At 48.1% G+C, this 17,922-nt stretch overlaps 1 long non-coding RNA gene across 1 annotated transcript; it reads left to right on the forward strand.

The window, feature by feature from the left end:
- Positions 1–880: 880 nt before the first annotated feature.
- Positions 881–13,067, forward strand: LOC143818293 (uncharacterized). Its single transcript, XR_013224445.1, has 4 exons — positions 881–1,014; positions 2,205–2,234; positions 11,125–11,173; positions 12,294–13,067. It is a non-coding gene; the product is annotated as an uncharacterized LOC143818293 (long non-coding RNA).
- Positions 13,068–17,922: the final 4,855 nt, after the last annotated feature.

A 17,922-nucleotide genomic window follows, 5' to 3' on the forward strand; every position in this document is an offset into this window, starting at 1 on the left:
TAATATATACCTGACAGGGGCCATGCATTCTACAGTCTAGCATCTTCAGTAGTGAGCCAGCTAGAGTGTATGGGCTGCAGTCAGGGAACCAGGAAGGAGCCCATACACTCTAGCATCTTCACAGTGAGCCGGCTAGAGTGTATGGGCTGCAGTCAGGACCTGGAAGGAGCCCATACACTCTAGGCTCAACCATACTTGTAGTTCTGTCGCCTGTGCGCGGTACAGGCTGCAGCTTGCGGTCCCTGGGTGTGCTGACGCCGCGGTCACATGACCGTGACATCATGGCAGGTCCTGTTCGCGCAGGCGCACAGGGCCTGTGATGACGCCGCGGTCACATGACCGTGACGTCATGGCAGGTCCTTCTGCCATGCGCTAAGTGGTACCGGAATTTGCCGCTTGCACAGAGCGGTTACCGGAGGGTGGCGAGGAGCGGGAAAGGCAGCGGAAGGTGAGTATATAATGATTTTTTATTTTTTTTAACATTAGATCCTTTTACTGTTGACGCTGCATAGGCTGCGTCAATAGTAAATCTTGGTCACACAGGGTTAATAGCGGCGGTAACGGAGTGTGTTACCCGCGGCATAACTCGGTCCGTTACCGCTGCCATTAACCCTGTGTGAGCGGAGGGGTGTATGCGGGCGCCGGGCAGTGAGTGCGGGGAGTAAGGAGCGGCCATTTTTTTCCAGACTGTGCGCGTCGCTGATTGGTCGCGGCAGCCATGACAGGCAGCTGCCGAGACCAATCAGCGAACGAATAACCGCGACAGAAAGACGGAAGTGCCCTTAGACAATTATATAGTAGACAGTATGTAAAATAATTACAGGCTGCAATAACCCACCATGTTTTTTTAACAATTGAATCAACTTTTTCTTGCAGATGTAAATCTGAAATAACAGGGACAGCTATGATAACATCACAATGTGCATGACATCACAATTGGAGTAGAATGTATAAAGTTCTGCACTGGAGCCATCTTCTATCACTAGGACCTGACAGCTGGAAGGAGATGTCCAGGTAGGTTTTTACTTTTAAGCTTTAGTATACTTATAGAATACTAGATTGTGGCCCGATTCTAACACATATCGGGTATTCTAGAATATGCATGTCCCCGTAGTATATGGACAATGATGATTCCAGAATTCGCGGCAGACTGTGCCCGTCACTGATTGGTCGAGGCAACCTTTATGACATCATCATCGCCATGGCAACCATTATGACATCTACGTCGATACTGTGCCCGTCGCTGATTGGTCGAGGCCTGGTGGCCTCGACCAATCAGAGACGCGGGATTTCCATTATGACATCATCGTCGCCATGCTGTGCACGTCGCTGATTGGTCGAGGCCTGGCGGCCTCGACCAATCAGAGACGCGGGATTTCCAGGACAGACAGAAAGACAGACAGACAGACAGACAGACGGAAAAACCCTTAGACAATTATATATATAGATTCACTAGATTTATCATGGATTGCCAGGAGCACTCTATAATAGCACATTTTCAGGACAACCCTATCCCTAAATGAGGAGTCACTGATGATCAGTTGATATTAACGGGTATGGCAGCTAAAACCCCTAGCAATTTGCGGGGGAAGTAGTGACCCCCCACAGAGTTTTACATGCCCCCTATAGTCGGAGGATGACAATGTAATAATACATGTTTGTTGAGAGTCTTACAGCTCTTTGCATTGGCTCGCCCTTCATGTCATCCCTATGACGTGGTAAAGCATGTAGATAGAGGGTGATTAAGCTGGGACATCTTTATGTGGCTTCATTTTTGGGTAGTTTTCTGTTTTCGTGGACAAATTATAGCATTTTGTAACATAAATCTAGCTGCAAATGCTGTCATTCTCTGTTGTCAGAGAATATTGTTCCTGTTGAATTAGGGGGTGCCATTGGAGTTGTAGTTTACAGTGGTCAGGAATGGAGTCCTGTGTTTTCTGTTAGTACATAGAGCAGTAGGTAATATAGATAAAATAAAAGGGTCCCTTTAAATGTGTGTCTTATAATTAGAAAATGAGGTAGGGGTTTTGTCTTTTTATTAAATTAAATAAAAAAAATTTTGATGTTGTAAACTGGATCTATAAAAAAAAAGCAGTGACAGTTTTGATGACATCACAGAACATGTGACATCATCGACATTCTATGACATCACAATTGGAATAGAATGTACAAATTTCTAAACCTGAATCATTTTGTGTTTTTAGAAGCTGACAGCTTGAAGATGATCGGTCCAGGTAAGAACCTCTTCACATATTCTTGGGGGCCAGTTCACAGTAACTGGGGGTGTTTGTGGGAAAGTTCAGAACTGCATCGTTTAACCCCAAAAAAAATCTGAGCCAACACCTCTGTGTGATGTGTTCATTGCTGTGATTGCCTTTACAGAAAGACATTTCTAAGAAATGTCTCTTAGGCTTCAGTTTTCCAGGTTTGGGGGGTTTTTTGCATCTGAGGAACCAGATTTTCCACCAGTTTTGGTCCATCAATGTGGAAACGATTTTTCTCTCATGCAAAAATAAAAAGGCAGTTACTTACTGGTTATTTGAATTTCCCGAAACCCATGACAGCACCTGAGAGAGTGGGATCCACCCCTATTAATGGACCGGAAGCCAAGAGCACTAAAAAAAGGCAACTCCCACTTCCACCTTCAATGTGGTTTCCTATCCTTTGGATGTAGAAGCCTTGAGCACACGGCTGGCGCAGCCGTGAATCATAAAACACCATAGTGTGTTCTATATCTAGTAAGAATGGCAGTGAGTAAATGGGCCCAGTTGGGAGCTGAAATGTTAACATCAGTTTGGGAGAATTTAGATTTATAGATTTAATGCCTCAGTATCTGCTGCCTCATTCTTGACGATGTCTGGCCTGGGGTCTTGTGTTTTGGTGACCTTCAGCCTTGTGATTCTCACTTGTCCTGTCATCTGGTGTTTATCGTTTTGGGCCAGCTGCCTCATATCTGGGGAATATAGCCTGCAGCCTTGTGTGCCTTTTTTGGCCTAATGTGTCAAATTTGGCCTTGCGTGCCACGTTTGGCTTTGCATGTCTTGTTTTGCCTTGCAGCCTTGCATGCTTAGTTAGGCCTTACAACCATGCGTGCCTCATTTGGGATTCACTGTTGCTGTAGCTTGGTTAGTTGAGACGCCTGTCTTATGAGTGTGCTCCTTAGTTTCGGATCTCTTCAGGTTTTGGTGGTCACCTTCTCAGTATGAAGCTTAAACCTTGTGTCGTGATTGGCCTTAAGTCTTGTGTATTGGGCCACCCGCCACTGATCTGGTCATGTGTGTTCAGCTGCTCGCCCTTGATCTGGCCCCATGTCTGGTGTGTTGGGCTGCCTGCCTCGGGAATGGCCCATTGTCTGATGTGTTTGGCCTCCCGCCTCGGGTCTGATTTGTTTGTGTCACGGGGTTACCGTGACAGTGTGAAGCCAGAAGATTGCAGCATCTGATTGCTCATACTCCAGCACTGAGAAGAAGCACTTCTCCTTCATTTTAAATGTGTTTATTTCTTCTGGCAGAACAGGGGTTAATCGGCCATGTTGAAAATCCCTGTGCTCACATCTGAGCTTGGTTAGCCACTCCTTTCCTCTTTATAATTTGGGCTCTGTTACAAATCCTTGTCAGAGCAAGCATTTGCTGCATGCCTAACGGAGGGAGAGGAGTTCATATGAGAAGGAGATTTTGAGGAGTTATCTGTGGCTGTTGTTTGGTTTGTATGTGTGGTAATTCCCTATTCTTCTCTATTTTGGTTTATTCTCCTACCTCCATGCCCCGGTGCATTCCTCTGTTATATGTGAGTGAATGTTTTATATGCCTGGAGTTTTCTGTTAACCTTTGTTTGTGTTTCCTTGTTTATCGGGTTGGTGTACTAAGGTGCACAGTAGTTCCCCTCTTCCCTGGGTGGGAGAAGAGAACAGACGAAGGGCTGACTCAGGAGATAAGTCAAGGGTGGAGGCCCCAGCATTTTCACCTTGAGAAATATCCCGGAAGTAGGGCGAGCTAGGGCGCCCCATAGTGTTAAGGACAGTGAAGGAGCCCCTGGTCCCGGGTCACCTGACAGCCCGTGTCTGGTCTGTTAGGCCACCCACCTCGAGTCTTGCTCTGTATCTGTGTTGTTACACTACTCACCTCAGGTGTGGACGCTTATCTTGCGTGTTCGGCCTGCTGCTTCGGGTCTAGCCCTGTGTCTGGTGTGTTGGACGCCTGCCTCAGGCCTCTCCCTGTGTCTGGTGTGTTGGGCCACCCACCTCAAGTCTAGTGTGTAAGGCCGCCCTGCACAGTAGTTCCCCCTCTTCCCTGGGTGGGAGAAGAGAACAGACGGAGGGCTGATTCAGGAGATAAGATAAGGGTGGAGGCCCCAGCATTTTCTCCTTCAGAAATATCCCGGGAGTAGGGAGTAAAGGTACCTTCACACTAAGCGACTTTACAACGATAACGATAGCGATCCGTGACGTTGCAGCGTCCTGGATAGCGATATCGTTGTTTGACACGCAGCAGCGATCAGGATCCTGCTGTGATATCGCTGGTCGTTGCTGAAAGTTCAGAACTTTATTTGGTCGTCAGATCGGCGTGTATCGTCGTGTTTGACAGCAAAAGCAACGATGCCAGCGATGTTTTACAATGGTAACCAGGGTAAATATCGGGTTACTAAGCTACAATGGTTACCATTGTAAAAGTAAAAAAAAACAGTACATACTCACCCTCTGATGTCTGTCACGTCCCCTGGCGTCCGCGCTGCTTCTCAGAGCTTCCTGCACTGAGTGTGTCAGTGCCGGCCGGAAAGCAAAGCACAGCGGTGACGTCACCGCTCTGCTGTTAGGGTCGGCGCTCACACAGTGCAGAGAAGCGGACGCCGGGGGACGCGAATGTAAGTATGTAGTGTTTGTTTTTTTACATTTAACACTGGTAACCAGGGTAAACATCGGGTTACTAAGCGCGGCCCTGCGCTTAGCAACCCGATGTTTACCCTGGTTACCCGGGGACTTCGGCATCGTTGGTCTCTGGAGAGCTGTCTGTGTGACAGCTCTCCAGCGACCAAACAGCGACGCTGCAGCGATCGGCATCATTGTCGATATCGCTGCAGCGTCGCTTAGTGTGAAGGTACCTTAAGGCTAGCTAGGGCACCCCATAGTGTTAAGGACAGTGAAGGAGCCCCTGGTCCCAGGTCACCCGACAGCTGTGTCGTGAAATGAAAGTAGGGCTGCCCTGGTGTCTGGTGTAATGGGCCGCCCGCCTCGCGTCTGGCCTCGCGTCTGGTGTCTTGAGACGACCGGTATCTGATCTGTTTGGCCACCCACCTTGAGTCTTGCTCTGTCTCAGGTGTGTCCTCCTGCCTCGGGTCTAGCCCTGTGTCTTGTATGTTGGACACTCGCCTTGGGTCTAGCCCTGTGTCTAGTGTGTTGGGCTGGCCGTCTGCCTCAGGTCTAACCTTGTGTCTGGTATGTTGGACTGGCGGCCTTAGCTCTGATCCCATGTCTCGCGTGTTGGGTTCTCTGGCCCCGTGTCTGGTGTGCTGGGCCGCCCACCTCTGGTCTTGCCCTGGGTTTGGTGTGATGGGCGCCCGAACTCTGGTGTAATTTGCCACCCACCTTTGGTCTGACCACGTGTCAGGTGTGTTGAGACGCCCATTGTATGGTGTGTTGGGCCACCTGCTGTGGGTCTGGCCCCGGGTCTGATGTGTTGGGTTCCTGCCTTGGGTTTGGCCATATGTATGGCGTGTTGGGCTGCCCACCTCGGGTCTAGCCCTGTGTCTAGTGTGTTGGGCCGGCCGTCTGTCTCAGGTCTAAACTTGTGTCTGGTATGTTGGACTGGCAGCCTCAGCTCTGACCCCGTGTCTTGCGTGTTGGACCATCCGCCTTGGGTCTGGCCCTGTGTCTGGTGTGCTGGGCGACCGGTCTCTGATGTAGTTTGCCACTTGCTTTTGGTTTGACCCCATGTTTGGTGTGTTGAGACGCCCGTTGTCTGGTGTGTTGGGCCACTCGCCTTTGATCTGGCCCTGGTCTGGTGTGTTGGGCCACCCGCCTTGGGTTTGGCCCCGTGTGATGTGTTGAGCTGCCCACCTCTTGTCTAGCCCTGTTTCTAGTGTGTTGGGCCACCTGCCTCGGGTCTGGCCTCATGTCTGGTGTGTTGGGTGCCCACCTCGCATCTCGCCCTGTGTCTGTTGTGTTTGGCCGCCTACCTCAAATCAAATATGTAATGCCGCCCTGTCTCTGATGTGATGGTCCACCTTCCTCTGGTATGTTGAGCCATCTGCCTCGGGTCTGACGCAGTGTTTGGCCCTTTGTCTATTGTTTTGGGCCGCCTTCCTTGAGTTTGGGCCCATACTTAGCATGTTGGGCCGCCCACCTTGGGTCTAGCCGTGTGTTTGGCTGACGGCCTCGAGTCTGGCCACGTATCTGGTGAGTTGGGCTCTCGCCTCGGACCTCACCTCGTGTCTGTGGGTTGACCACACGCCTCTTGTTTAGCCCTTTGTCTGGTTTGTTAGGCCACCCACCTCAAGTCTTGCCCTGTGTCTGGTATGTTGGGCCAGCTGGTGTCAGGTGTGTTCAGTTGTTAGGTGTCTGGTGTGTTGCACAGCCTGCCTTGGGTCTGGCCCCATTTCTGGTATGTTGGGCCGGCTGGTGTCTAGTGTGTAGGGCTGTTAGGTATCTGGTGTGTTGCACAGCCTGCCTTGGGTATGGCCCTGTCTGATGGGTTGGGCTGCCTACCTTGGGTTTGGCCCCATGTTTGGTGGGTTGGGCCACCCTCATCGTGTCTAGCCTTGTGAGTGTTGGGCCGCCCACCTCTGGTCTGGCCCTGTGTCTGGTTTGTTGGTCGGCTGCCTCACGTCTGGCCCTGTATCCAGTATGTTGGGTTGCCTGCCTTGTGTCTGGCCCCTTGACTAGTATTTTGAGACACCCGCCTCGGATCTTGCCCCGTGTCTGGTGTGTTGGGCTACCTGCCTTATGTTTGGCCCTGTGTCTTTTGTTGAAGTGCCCGCCTTTGGTGTGGCCTCATGTCTGGTGTGTTGGGCCAGCTGTCTTCCTCAGATCTAGCCTTGTGTCTGGTGTGTTGGGCTGCCGGCCTCAGATCTTTCCCTGTGTCTGGTGTTTTGGTCTGCCCACCTTGGAATTTGCCCCATGTCTGGGGTGTTGGGCTGCTCGCCTCGGGTTTGGCTCCGTGTCTGGTGTGTTGGGCCACCCGCCTTGGGTCTGGCCTCATGTCTGGTCTGTTAGGCCGCCCACTTCGAGTCTTGCCCTGTGTCTGGGTTGTTAGACTACCCACCTCAGGTGTGGACGCTTATCTCGCATATTCGGCCTTCCGCCTTGGGTCTAGCCCTGTGTCTGGTGTGTTGTACGCCTGCCTCAGGCCTCTCTCTGTGTCTGGTGTGTTAGGCCACCCACCTCAAGTCTAGTGTGTAAGGCTTCCCTGCCTAAGGTTCCCCTCTGCCCTGGGTGGCAGAAGAGAACAGACGGAGGGTTGACTCAGGAGATAAGACAAGGGTGGAGGCCCCAGCATTTTCACCTTCAGAAATATCCCGGGAGTAGGGTGAGCTAGGGCGCCCTAGAGTGTTAAGGACAGTGAAGGAGCCCCTGGTCCCGGGTCACCCGACAGCTGTGTCGTGACACTATGGGCTGCCCCGGTGTCTGGTGTGTTGGGCGCCCGCCTCAGACCTCACCCCTCTGCTCTGGCCCGGCATCTGGTGTGTTGAGGTGCCCAGTGTCTAGTGTGTTTGGACGCCTGCCTCGGGTCTGGCCCTGTGTCTTGCCCCAGATCTGGTGTGTTGGGCTGCCCATCTCAGGTTTGTCCCCATGTCTGGTGTGTTGAAATGCCCGTTTTGGGTCTTGCTCCATGTCTGGTGTGTTGAACCACACGTCTCTTGTCTAGCCCTGTGTTTGGTGTGTTGGGCCACCCACCTCGAGTCTGGCTGATTATTTCCAGTTTTGTGTCGCCCGCCCCTGGTATGGTTCTATGTGTGGTGTGTTGGGCCGCCAGCCTCGGGTCTAGTATGTAAAGCTTCCCCATCTCTGGTGTGATTTGCCACCTGCCTATGGTTTTGCCCCGTTTCTGGTATGTTGGGCCGGCTGGTGTCTTGTGCGTTGGTCCGCCTGCATTGGGTCTGGCCCCGTTTCTGGTATGTTGGGCCGGCTGGTGTCTGGTGTGTTGAGACGCCCATTGTCTGCTGTGTTGGGCTGTCCATCTCGAGTCTGGCCATGTGTCTGGCCCCAGGTCTGGTATGTTGGTCTGCCTGCCTTGGTATTGGCCCGTCTCTGGTGTATTGAGATGCCCGCCTCAGGTCTGGCTCCTTGTCTGGTGGGTGTGTTGGGCTGCCCGCCTCTGGTCTGGCTTTGTGTCTGGTGTGTTGGGCCGCCTGCTTTGTGTCTGGCTCTTGTATTTGGTGGGCTTAACTGGCCGTCAGAGTCAGGTCTAGCCTTGTGTCTGGTATGTTTGGCCATCAGCCTTGGCTCTGGCCTGTATCTCACATATTGTGCTGCGCCCCTCGGGTGTGGCCGCTTGTCTCAGGTGTCGTGCTGCCCTGGCACTGTGTGTTATGTGTTGGGCCGCCCACCTCGGGTCTAGCACCATCTCCAATGAGTTGGGCCATCGTCCTCTGATATGGCTCCGTTTCTGTTGTGTTGGGCCACCCGCCTTGGGACTGGCCTAGTCTCTGGGATATTAGACTGCCCGCCTTGGGTCTTGCACTGTGTCTGGTGGGTGTGTTTGGATGCCCGCCTCGGGTCTAGCCCTATGTCTGGTGTGTTGGGCCGCCTTCTTCAGGTCTGGCCCTAATGTCTGGTGGGTTGGACTGGCCGTCAGCTTCAAGTCTTGCCTTGTGTTTCGTATGTTGTGACCGTGTCTCGTGTATGCCGCCCGCCTCTGGTCTGGCCTTATGTGAGGTGTGTCGGGCTGCCTACCTCGGGAGTAGTATGTAAAGTCGCCCCATCTCTGGTGTTATTTGCTGCCTGCCTGTAGTTTGGCCCCATGTCTGGTGTGTTGGGCGGCCAACCTTAGATCATGCCTCGTGTTTGGCCCTGTGTGTGGTTTGTTGGGTCGGCTGGTGTCTGTTGTGTAGGGCTGTTAGGTGTCTGGTGTGTTGTGCATATATAAATAAACACCGTGTGCACTGCTATGTATTGGTGCAGAGACTAGGTTCCCAAGCCGTATAGTAAATTGTAAAAAAGTCTCGCACTCAACTTAAATCTGATAGATTTATTGGTACTAGGGTAGCACTGGAAATGTTTCAGCTCTTATCGAGCTTTCATCAGTCACGTGCTGTGCCTTATAGTGTGTCAGACGTGTCCTTATTTAGAATGCAGATCATGCATGATGCAGTCAATGACTGCTACTAACGATTGCAGAGGTGATTCAATATATGAGGCAAGATGCTTCAGAGCTTATATGCGTCATAGGTATAGTAGACCCAGTGTTAGACAGTTTCTTACATAGGCACTGGGGAAGGGAAGCCGCCTGGATATATATATATTTATAGGGGCTGATAAAGGAGCCGCCAGGGTGCGTGTATCCACCTCTCTGACGCGGTATCCACCGAGACAAGCTGCAACATATATACAAAAAAATTCAAAAAGATTTTTTTAGGCAAAATTCATGATGCACAATGAGAATACGATGTATAATGTTCAAAATTATATAGCACAAAACAGACATCACTGGCAGAGTGACCAAACAACATTCGTGGCGGACTTGGTGAATCCGACTAGGTGCTACGTGAGTTGTGAGCCTCGTTACGGAGATACACAGAGCTGTGAGCGTGTTGACAAGGCGATTGTAATAAGGTGACCATGCTAAATCTTGATGACGGCCTGCCAGAGTGGGGGATTAATAGAGAGATTTCCCCAAGGTCGTGTAAGGTGAGCTGCCTAAAATATAAGAACACAGACACGTAAAACCATGTGACAACATATAATGACAAAAGAAGATATGACAAGACATCAGAATGCCATAAAACGAAGTCAGTGCTATGACATATAGCGTAAGGTCACCATGGATGTAGTGACCCTGATGTGTGACCACCAGAACTGCGTTAAGTAGTAGCATACGTAGGGTGGGAGTGAGCTATCCCCCCCAGATGGGTTATATATACCTGGAATACACAGTTTGTCTGTATGGGCCCACAAGTGGTGCCAGTGCCAGACAGAATCCAGGAGGTGTAATGCCGCCTAAAAAAAGGGGAGATCATGGAGCAAATATGGGTGACCATCACTAGGCACTATTGAAGACCCTCAGAGAAGATAAGATTGAGCGAGAGAAGGGATTACCTTGTAGAGTCAGTAAAATTGCGCTGCAGAGAGGCGAAGTAATCGCTGGTGCAAGGAGCGCTGCAAGGAACAAAAGCGGTGCCAGCTGAATGAATATCCCGGACATCAGGAGCAGGGGTAGGGGATTAATGAATGCGGTGCGCCGCTGTACCTGTTACTGCTGCGGTGAAAGGCGCCGTGCTGTAGGGAGCCCTCCCGGAGATGCTGGCACACCAGCGGTACTTCCGGGACTAGCCCTTCCTTTCATGCTTTAAGCGAGCTAGAAACCTTAGAGACAGGCTTGTAAAGGCAGATATTGGCCCAAGCACAATGGTCCCTAGACAGACTTTCCTTCAAACCCAGAAACAGGGCACATTTCCCTGCCTGAATTGCCTTCAGTGCAGCAACATACAGAAGGGCTCCTGTGTCTTTCACCCACAAACTGGTAAGGCAATTCCCGTAAAAGGGTTTTACACCTGTGAATCCACATTTGTGGTGTACCTCATAAAATGCCCATGTGGTTTGGCCTACGTGGGGGAGACTACTCAAGCAGTGAGGGATAGAGTGGCCCAACATAAGTCCACGATCCGATGTAAAAAGACGCATCTCCCCCTCCCATATCATTTCTCCGAAAAAAATCATAGCATCGCCCAGCTCCGTTTCCAGGTTCTGGAACAAATTGATATCCCTAGGAGAGGCCAGAATCGTATTAAAATGCTCCAGAGAAGGGAGGCTTATTGGATTTATACGTTGCAGACTTTAGAACCCAAGGGATTGAATAGGGACTACGACGTCTCAGCTTTTTTGTAAAAATACTGTGAACAATTTGTCTTGTGATTTTGTTAAGTTTTTTCATGCTGTATTGATTTTAATCTCCTCTTCTTGTATCCTTATAGAATCGTTAATCGCACCTTTATGCACCGAGCAACGACTATTCCTCACATGGTATAGTATTTCTACATCATGCCATTTCAATATAGAGCATTAACACTATCTCTATATTATAGTTGTGTGACCACTATTAGGGATTTCTCAGGGACCTACTGATTAACAATTTTTCATCCCTTAGGCGGATTTGTAGCCTCCAAATGCAGTCATGTTTTATGTCTTACTCTCCAGCTCCTTTTTTTGTTCTCCAGTGCCCACAAAAACTTCCCTATGCGGCATTCTCATTGACACATCAGCTCCGTTTTTTCACTTACACACTTTAGCTACAGTGCACAGGCGCCCTCTGGCCTGCATACCTGCCTAACGCTCCCCTGTGGCTGTGAACCGTCTTGCGCATGCACTCCTCGCACTACCATGTTACGCCGGTGACGTATACCTCCCTAATGCTCCCCTGTGGCCGTGAACCGTCTTGCGCATGCGCTCCCCGCGCTACCATGTGACGCCGATGACGCAATGGGTCAGGTGACCCCCTGCCGGCTAGCACATAAACCCGGAAGTACCGCTGGTGTGCCAGCATCTCCGGGAGGGCTCCCTACAGCACGGCGCCTTTCACCGCAGCAGTAACAGGTACAGCGGCGCACCGCATTCATTAATCCCCTACCCCTGCTCCTGATGTCCGGGATATTCATTCAGCTGGCACCGCTTTTGTTCCTTGCAGCGCTCCTTGCACCAGCGATTACTTCGCCTCTCTGCAGCGCAATTTTACTGACTCTACAAGGTAATCCCTTCTCTCGCTCAATCTTATCTTCTCTGAGGGTCTTCAATAGTGCCTAGTGATGGTCACCCATATTTGCTCCATGATCTCCCCTTTTTTTAGGCGACATTACACCTCCCGGATTCTGTCTGGCACTGGCACCACTTGTGGGCCCATACAGACAAACTGTGTATTCCAGGTATATATAACCCATCTGGGGGGGATAGCTCACTCCCACCCTACGTATGCTACTACTTAACGCAGTTCTGGTGGTCACACATCAGGGTCACTACATCCATGGTGACCTTACGCTATATGTCATAGCACTGACTTCGTTTTATGGCATTCTGATGTCTTGTCATATCTTCTTTTGTCATTATATGTTGTCACATGGTTTTACGTGTCTGTGTTCTTATATTTTAGGCAGCTCACCTTACACGACCTTGGGTAAATCTCTCTATTAATCCCCCACTCTGGCAGGCCGTCATCAAGATTTAGCATGATCACCTTATTACAATCTCCTTGTCAACACGCTCACAGCTCTGTGTATCTCCAAAACGAGGCTCACAACTCACGTAGCACCTAGTCGGATTCACCAAGTCCGCCACGAATGTTGTTTGGTCACTCTACCAGTGATGTCTGTTTTGTGCTATATAATTTTGAACATTATACATCGTATTCTCATTGTGCATCATGAATTTTGCCTAAAAAAATCTTTTTGAATTTTTTTGTATATATGTTGCAGTATTCAAAAACCCTGTCTGATGAAGGTCCTATGTTGGGACCGAAAACGTTCATGTTTGAACTGGATGCACTGAATAAATGATGTTTTTCTTCACTACAAAATTCTCCTGAGTGCCAAGTATATTATTGCTTATGTATTACGGGTTGGATACCTAACTTGAGCACCTCCAAGATACCCAGAGTGCCGTGTTTTACTATATTATATTATTGGTTATAGTTTATTAATAAAGTTTTAGTAATAAAACACTTGTTACATAAAAGACACACTGACATCTATGGGTTAAAAAAGAAATTACACCTATGACATAAAAATGTCCTATCACATGAAGAATATGGTTAATAATATATTATCATAATTATTATTATTTTATTTTTCCAAATATGAGTTCCATATTAATATTGCGATAATAATTATATGGATATTATTTATTGCTATGGTAAGCTATGATATTATAAGTTAGGAAAATTACCAGATTTGGTATAGAATAGGGAATGAAAACTTCAATCAAGACACCGAAAGTTACGTTAATAAAGACTTTGTATATTTTTATATTCAATTAAAAGTTACAAGAAGAAAAAGATGTTATCCAGAAGTTCCACAAGGTAACAATGCTATGATTTCTGAATAATAGACTGTGTCAAATACAATACATGTCACCACTCACAACTACAGCATCCATCACTGACAAGTATGAGTACAATATCCTACCTGCCAACCACGAAGGGGACGATGATCCTATGACGCTAAGATGAACTGTGTTATTATGTTCCAGTGGTTTCCTATCACCTATAAGACTTCCATGAAAGCTGGCGAACAATCAGGTAATTGTCAGGACGCTACAACCCTGACATGTGTCCTGTGCACTAAAGACTGGTTATGGTGCTATGTTTAGCAGGGAAGAGTCAATGTATCCCTTGCTGTGCCGACCACAGATGTCACACCTGTTCCAAGACCACTGCGGATGATATAGAAGGATTTCAGAAATTTCCAAGGCGAGCCAATGTAAGTCCAGGTTTTTAAAGGTGACACTGCACAGATATTAAAGCTACACCACATCTATGAACTTTGTTTTCTTATCAACATTTGAATTTATGGACTTTGATTGACACATGACACACAGTCTCTACAATATCTACATCCTATCATCTATTTCAAAAGAATTATAATAAAGATTGTTTAAAAAGAACCAAGAAGAAGACATCAAAATGAAGACCAGATGACATCAGACCTGAGATGCTTCAAGTAGATATAGGGAAGTATAATTATATATTTTATATAAATATTAGTCACGGCTTACCATAACATGAATTTACATATCATTATATTATTGAGTACGTAGAACAATATTATTATTATTATTATTATTTATATTACGAACATTAAATCAGTTTGTCAAAAAAGAAGAAAAGAAGAAAGAAGATTTTATTAATATATTTAATTTGAGGGTTCCAATCAATGAATGTCTGTCACCCTCAAAAGGGGGAATTGTTAAATATTAATTATTGAATCTCAATCCTGTACCGAGCATATTGCTTCTTGCTAACGTTACAAAAGCTATTTATGTATATAGGAGCTCAGAGCATAAGTCCACTCCATATACAGGGTAACACGTGGTCTGTAGACCCATATATAAACACCTCTTAGGAGGGTGGTGGGGGTCTTTTGTCACGTGGGACTGTCACCTCCCGTCTTCATCATCATTCTCCATGGATGTCCGAGAAGGAAGGAACAACAGCTGTTAGCTGCCATCATGACCTTCAAACTTCACACAGAGAGACGGCTTCCATTCAGAACTTGGGAAAGATGAGTAACCAATGCTGATCTCTACACATGGACAATCTGTTTGTAACTATTTTCATCTGTTTTATGTTTTTGCTGCAACCTGATTTTTCTGTGGACAATTCAATAAACCACTACCTTTTTTATGAGAACATGACAACATTTTCCTTTAAGAGTAACGCACCTGGTTAAGTCCTGATTTAAATGAATGTGCAAAATAAGCATATTTAACACACCCGCCTCGGGTCTGGCCTCTTATCTCGCTTGCTAAGCCTCCTGCCATGGGTTTAGCCCCATTTCTGGTGTGTTGGACGCCTGCCTCGGCCCTCGCTTTGTGTCTGGTGTGATGGGCCTCCTGTGTTATGATCCTTAGTGGCTGAGGATCACAGAACTGACGAGCTAAGTAACTGAACATAGAACGAGCTCTAGGGAGGTGGTAACTGGACTGACCGCAATCCTGATCCTAACCAAACACACTAAAGGTAGCCGGTGAACGTGCCTGAATTCCTAGACGTCCCGACACAGCCTGAGAAACTAGCTACCCCTAGAGATAGAAAGTAAGACCTCACTTGCCTCAGAGAAATAACCCCAAAGATATAGGAAGCCCCCAACAAATAACGGTGAGGTAAGGGGAAAATACAAATGTAGAAATGAAAACAGATTCAGCAAATGAGGCCCGCTAGTACTAGATAGCAGAAGACAGATAGGAAACTGCGGTCAGTAGAAAACCCTATACAAAATATCCACGCTGAGAATTCAAGAACCCCCACACCAACTAACGGTGTGAGGGGAGAAACTCAGCCCTCTAGAGCTACCAGCAAGCAAGGAAATCACATATTAGCAAGCTGGACAAGGACAGATAATAAACCAAGAAACATATTGAACACTGATGATCAAAAAATGAACAAACAGAAACTTAGCTTCTCTTGGAGAGACTGATAACGAAGGTAGTCAGGAGAGATCAAAATAGCACTGAATACATCGACAGCAGGCAACAACTGAAAGTCCAGATGAGCTAAATAGGAAACCAACTAGCAGATAACAAGACAGCTGATCCCAGCCACAGACCTGCAGAATGACAAAAAGAGCCACCAGAGGGAGCCCAAAGATAGCACTCACACAGTACCACTTGTGACCACAAGAGGGAGCCCAAAAACAGAGTTCACAACAGTACCCCCCCCCTTGAGGAGGGGTCACCGAACCCTCATCAAAACCCCCAGGGCGATCAGGATGAGCAACATGGAAGGCATGAACCAAATCGGCCGCATGAACATCAGAGGCGACAACCCAGGAATTATCCTCCTGACCATAGCCCTTCCACTTAACCAAATACTGAAGCCTCCGTCTAGAAATATGAGAATCCAAGATCTTCTCCACTACGTACTCCAATTCTCCCTCAACCAGCACCGGAGCAGGGGGCTCAACAGAAGGAACCACAGGCACCACATACCTGCGCAACAAAGACCTATGGAACACATTATGAATGGCAAACGACTCTGGGAGGTCCAAACAAAATGACACAGGGTTAAGGATTTCCAAAATCTTATAAGGACCGATGAAGCAAGGCTTGAACTTAGGAGAGGAGACCTTCATAGGAACATACCGAGAAGACAGCCATACCAAATCCCCAACACGAAGTCGGGGACCCACACCGCGACGGCGGTTGGCAAAGCGCTGAGCCTTCTCCTGTGACAACTTCAAATTGTCCACCACATGGTTCCAAATCTGCTGCAACCTATCCACCACAGAATCCACCCCAGGACAGTCAGACGGCTCCACCTGACCCGAGGAAAAACGAGGATGAAAGCCAGAATTACAAAAAAAAGGCGAAACCAAAGTAGCAGAACTAGCCCGATTATTAAGGGCAAACTCGGCCCAATGGCCAATGGCAAAAAAGTAACCCAATCATCCTGATCAGCAGAAACAAAACATCTTAAATAAGTTTCCAAGGTCTGATTAGTTCGCTCGGTTTGGCCATTCGTCTGAGGATGGAAGGCAGACGAAAAAGACAAATCAATGCCCATCTTAGCACAAAAGATCCGCCAAAATCTGGACACAAACTGGGATCCTCTGTCAGACACAATATTTTCAGGGATGCCGTGCAAGCGAACCACATTCTGAAAAAATTTAGGAACCAAATCGGAGGAGGAAGGCAACTTAGGCAAGGGCACCAAATGGACCATTTTAGAAAAACGATCACACACCACCCAGATGACAGACATTCTCTGAGAGACTGGAAGATCCGAAATAAAATCCATGGAAATGTGCGTCCAAGGCCTCTTCGGGACAGGCAAAAGCAAACCGCTGGCACGAGAACAGCAAGGCTTAGCCCGAGCACAAATCCCACAGGACTGCACAAAGGAACGCACATCCCGCAACAAGGAAGGCCACCAGAAGGATCTAGCCACCAAATCTCTGGTACCAAAATTCCCAGGATGACCTGCCAACACCGAAGAATGAACCTCGGAAATAACTCTGCTGGTCCATCTATCTGGGACAAACAGTCTCTCTGGTGGACAACGGTCAGGTCTATCCGCCTGAAATTCCTGCAGCACTCGTCGCAAATCTGGGGAAATGGCAGACAAAATCACTCCCTCTCTGAGGATACCAGCCGGCTCTGAAACTCCCGGAGAGTCAGGCACAAAACTCCTAGAAAGAGCATCAGCCTTCACGTTCTTCGAACCAGGCAGGTACGAGACCACGAAATCGAAACGGGAGAAAAACAACGACCAACGAGCCTGTCTAGGATTCAGCCGCTTGGCAGACTCGAGATAGATCAAATTTTTGTGATCAGTCAAGACCACCACACGATGCTTAGCTCCCTCGAGCCAATGTCGCCACTCCTCAAATGCCCACTTCATAGCCAACAACTCCCGATTACCAACATCATAATTCCGCTCGGCAGGCGAAAACTTTCTTGAAAAGAAAGCACAAGGCTTCATCACAGAGCAATCAGAACTTCTCTGCGACAAAACAGCCCCTGCTCCAATCTCAGAAGCATGAACCTCGACCTGAAAAGGAAGAGAGATATCAGGCTGACATAAAACTGGAGCCGAAGAAAACCGGCGCTTCAGCTCCTGAAAGGCTTCCACGGCCGCAGAAGACCAATTAGTCACATCAGAACCCTTCTTGGTCAAATCCGTCAAGGGTTTAACCACGCCAGAAAAATGAGCAATGAAGCGACGGTAAAAATTAGCAAAACCCAAGAACTTCTGAAGACTCTTAACAGATGTAGGCCGAGTCCAGTCATGAATAGCCTGGACCTTGACTGGGTCCATCTCAATAGTAGAAGGAGAAAAAATAAAACCCAAAAAGGAAACCTTCTGTACTCCGAAGAGACATTTTGAGCCCTTCACAAATAAGGCATTAGCACGCAGGACCTGAAATACCATCCTGACCTGCTTCACATGGGACTCCCAATCCTCAGAAAAGACCAAAATGTCATCCAGATACACAATCATAAATTTATCCAGATATTCTCGGAAGATGTCATGCATGAAGGACTGAAACACAGAAGGAGCATTAGAG

This window comes from Ranitomeya variabilis, chromosome 3 (genome assembly GCF_051348905.1).
Source record: "Ranitomeya variabilis isolate aRanVar5 chromosome 3, aRanVar5.hap1, whole genome shotgun sequence".
Classification (NCBI taxonomy): domain Eukaryota; kingdom Metazoa; phylum Chordata; class Amphibia; order Anura; family Dendrobatidae; genus Ranitomeya; species Ranitomeya variabilis.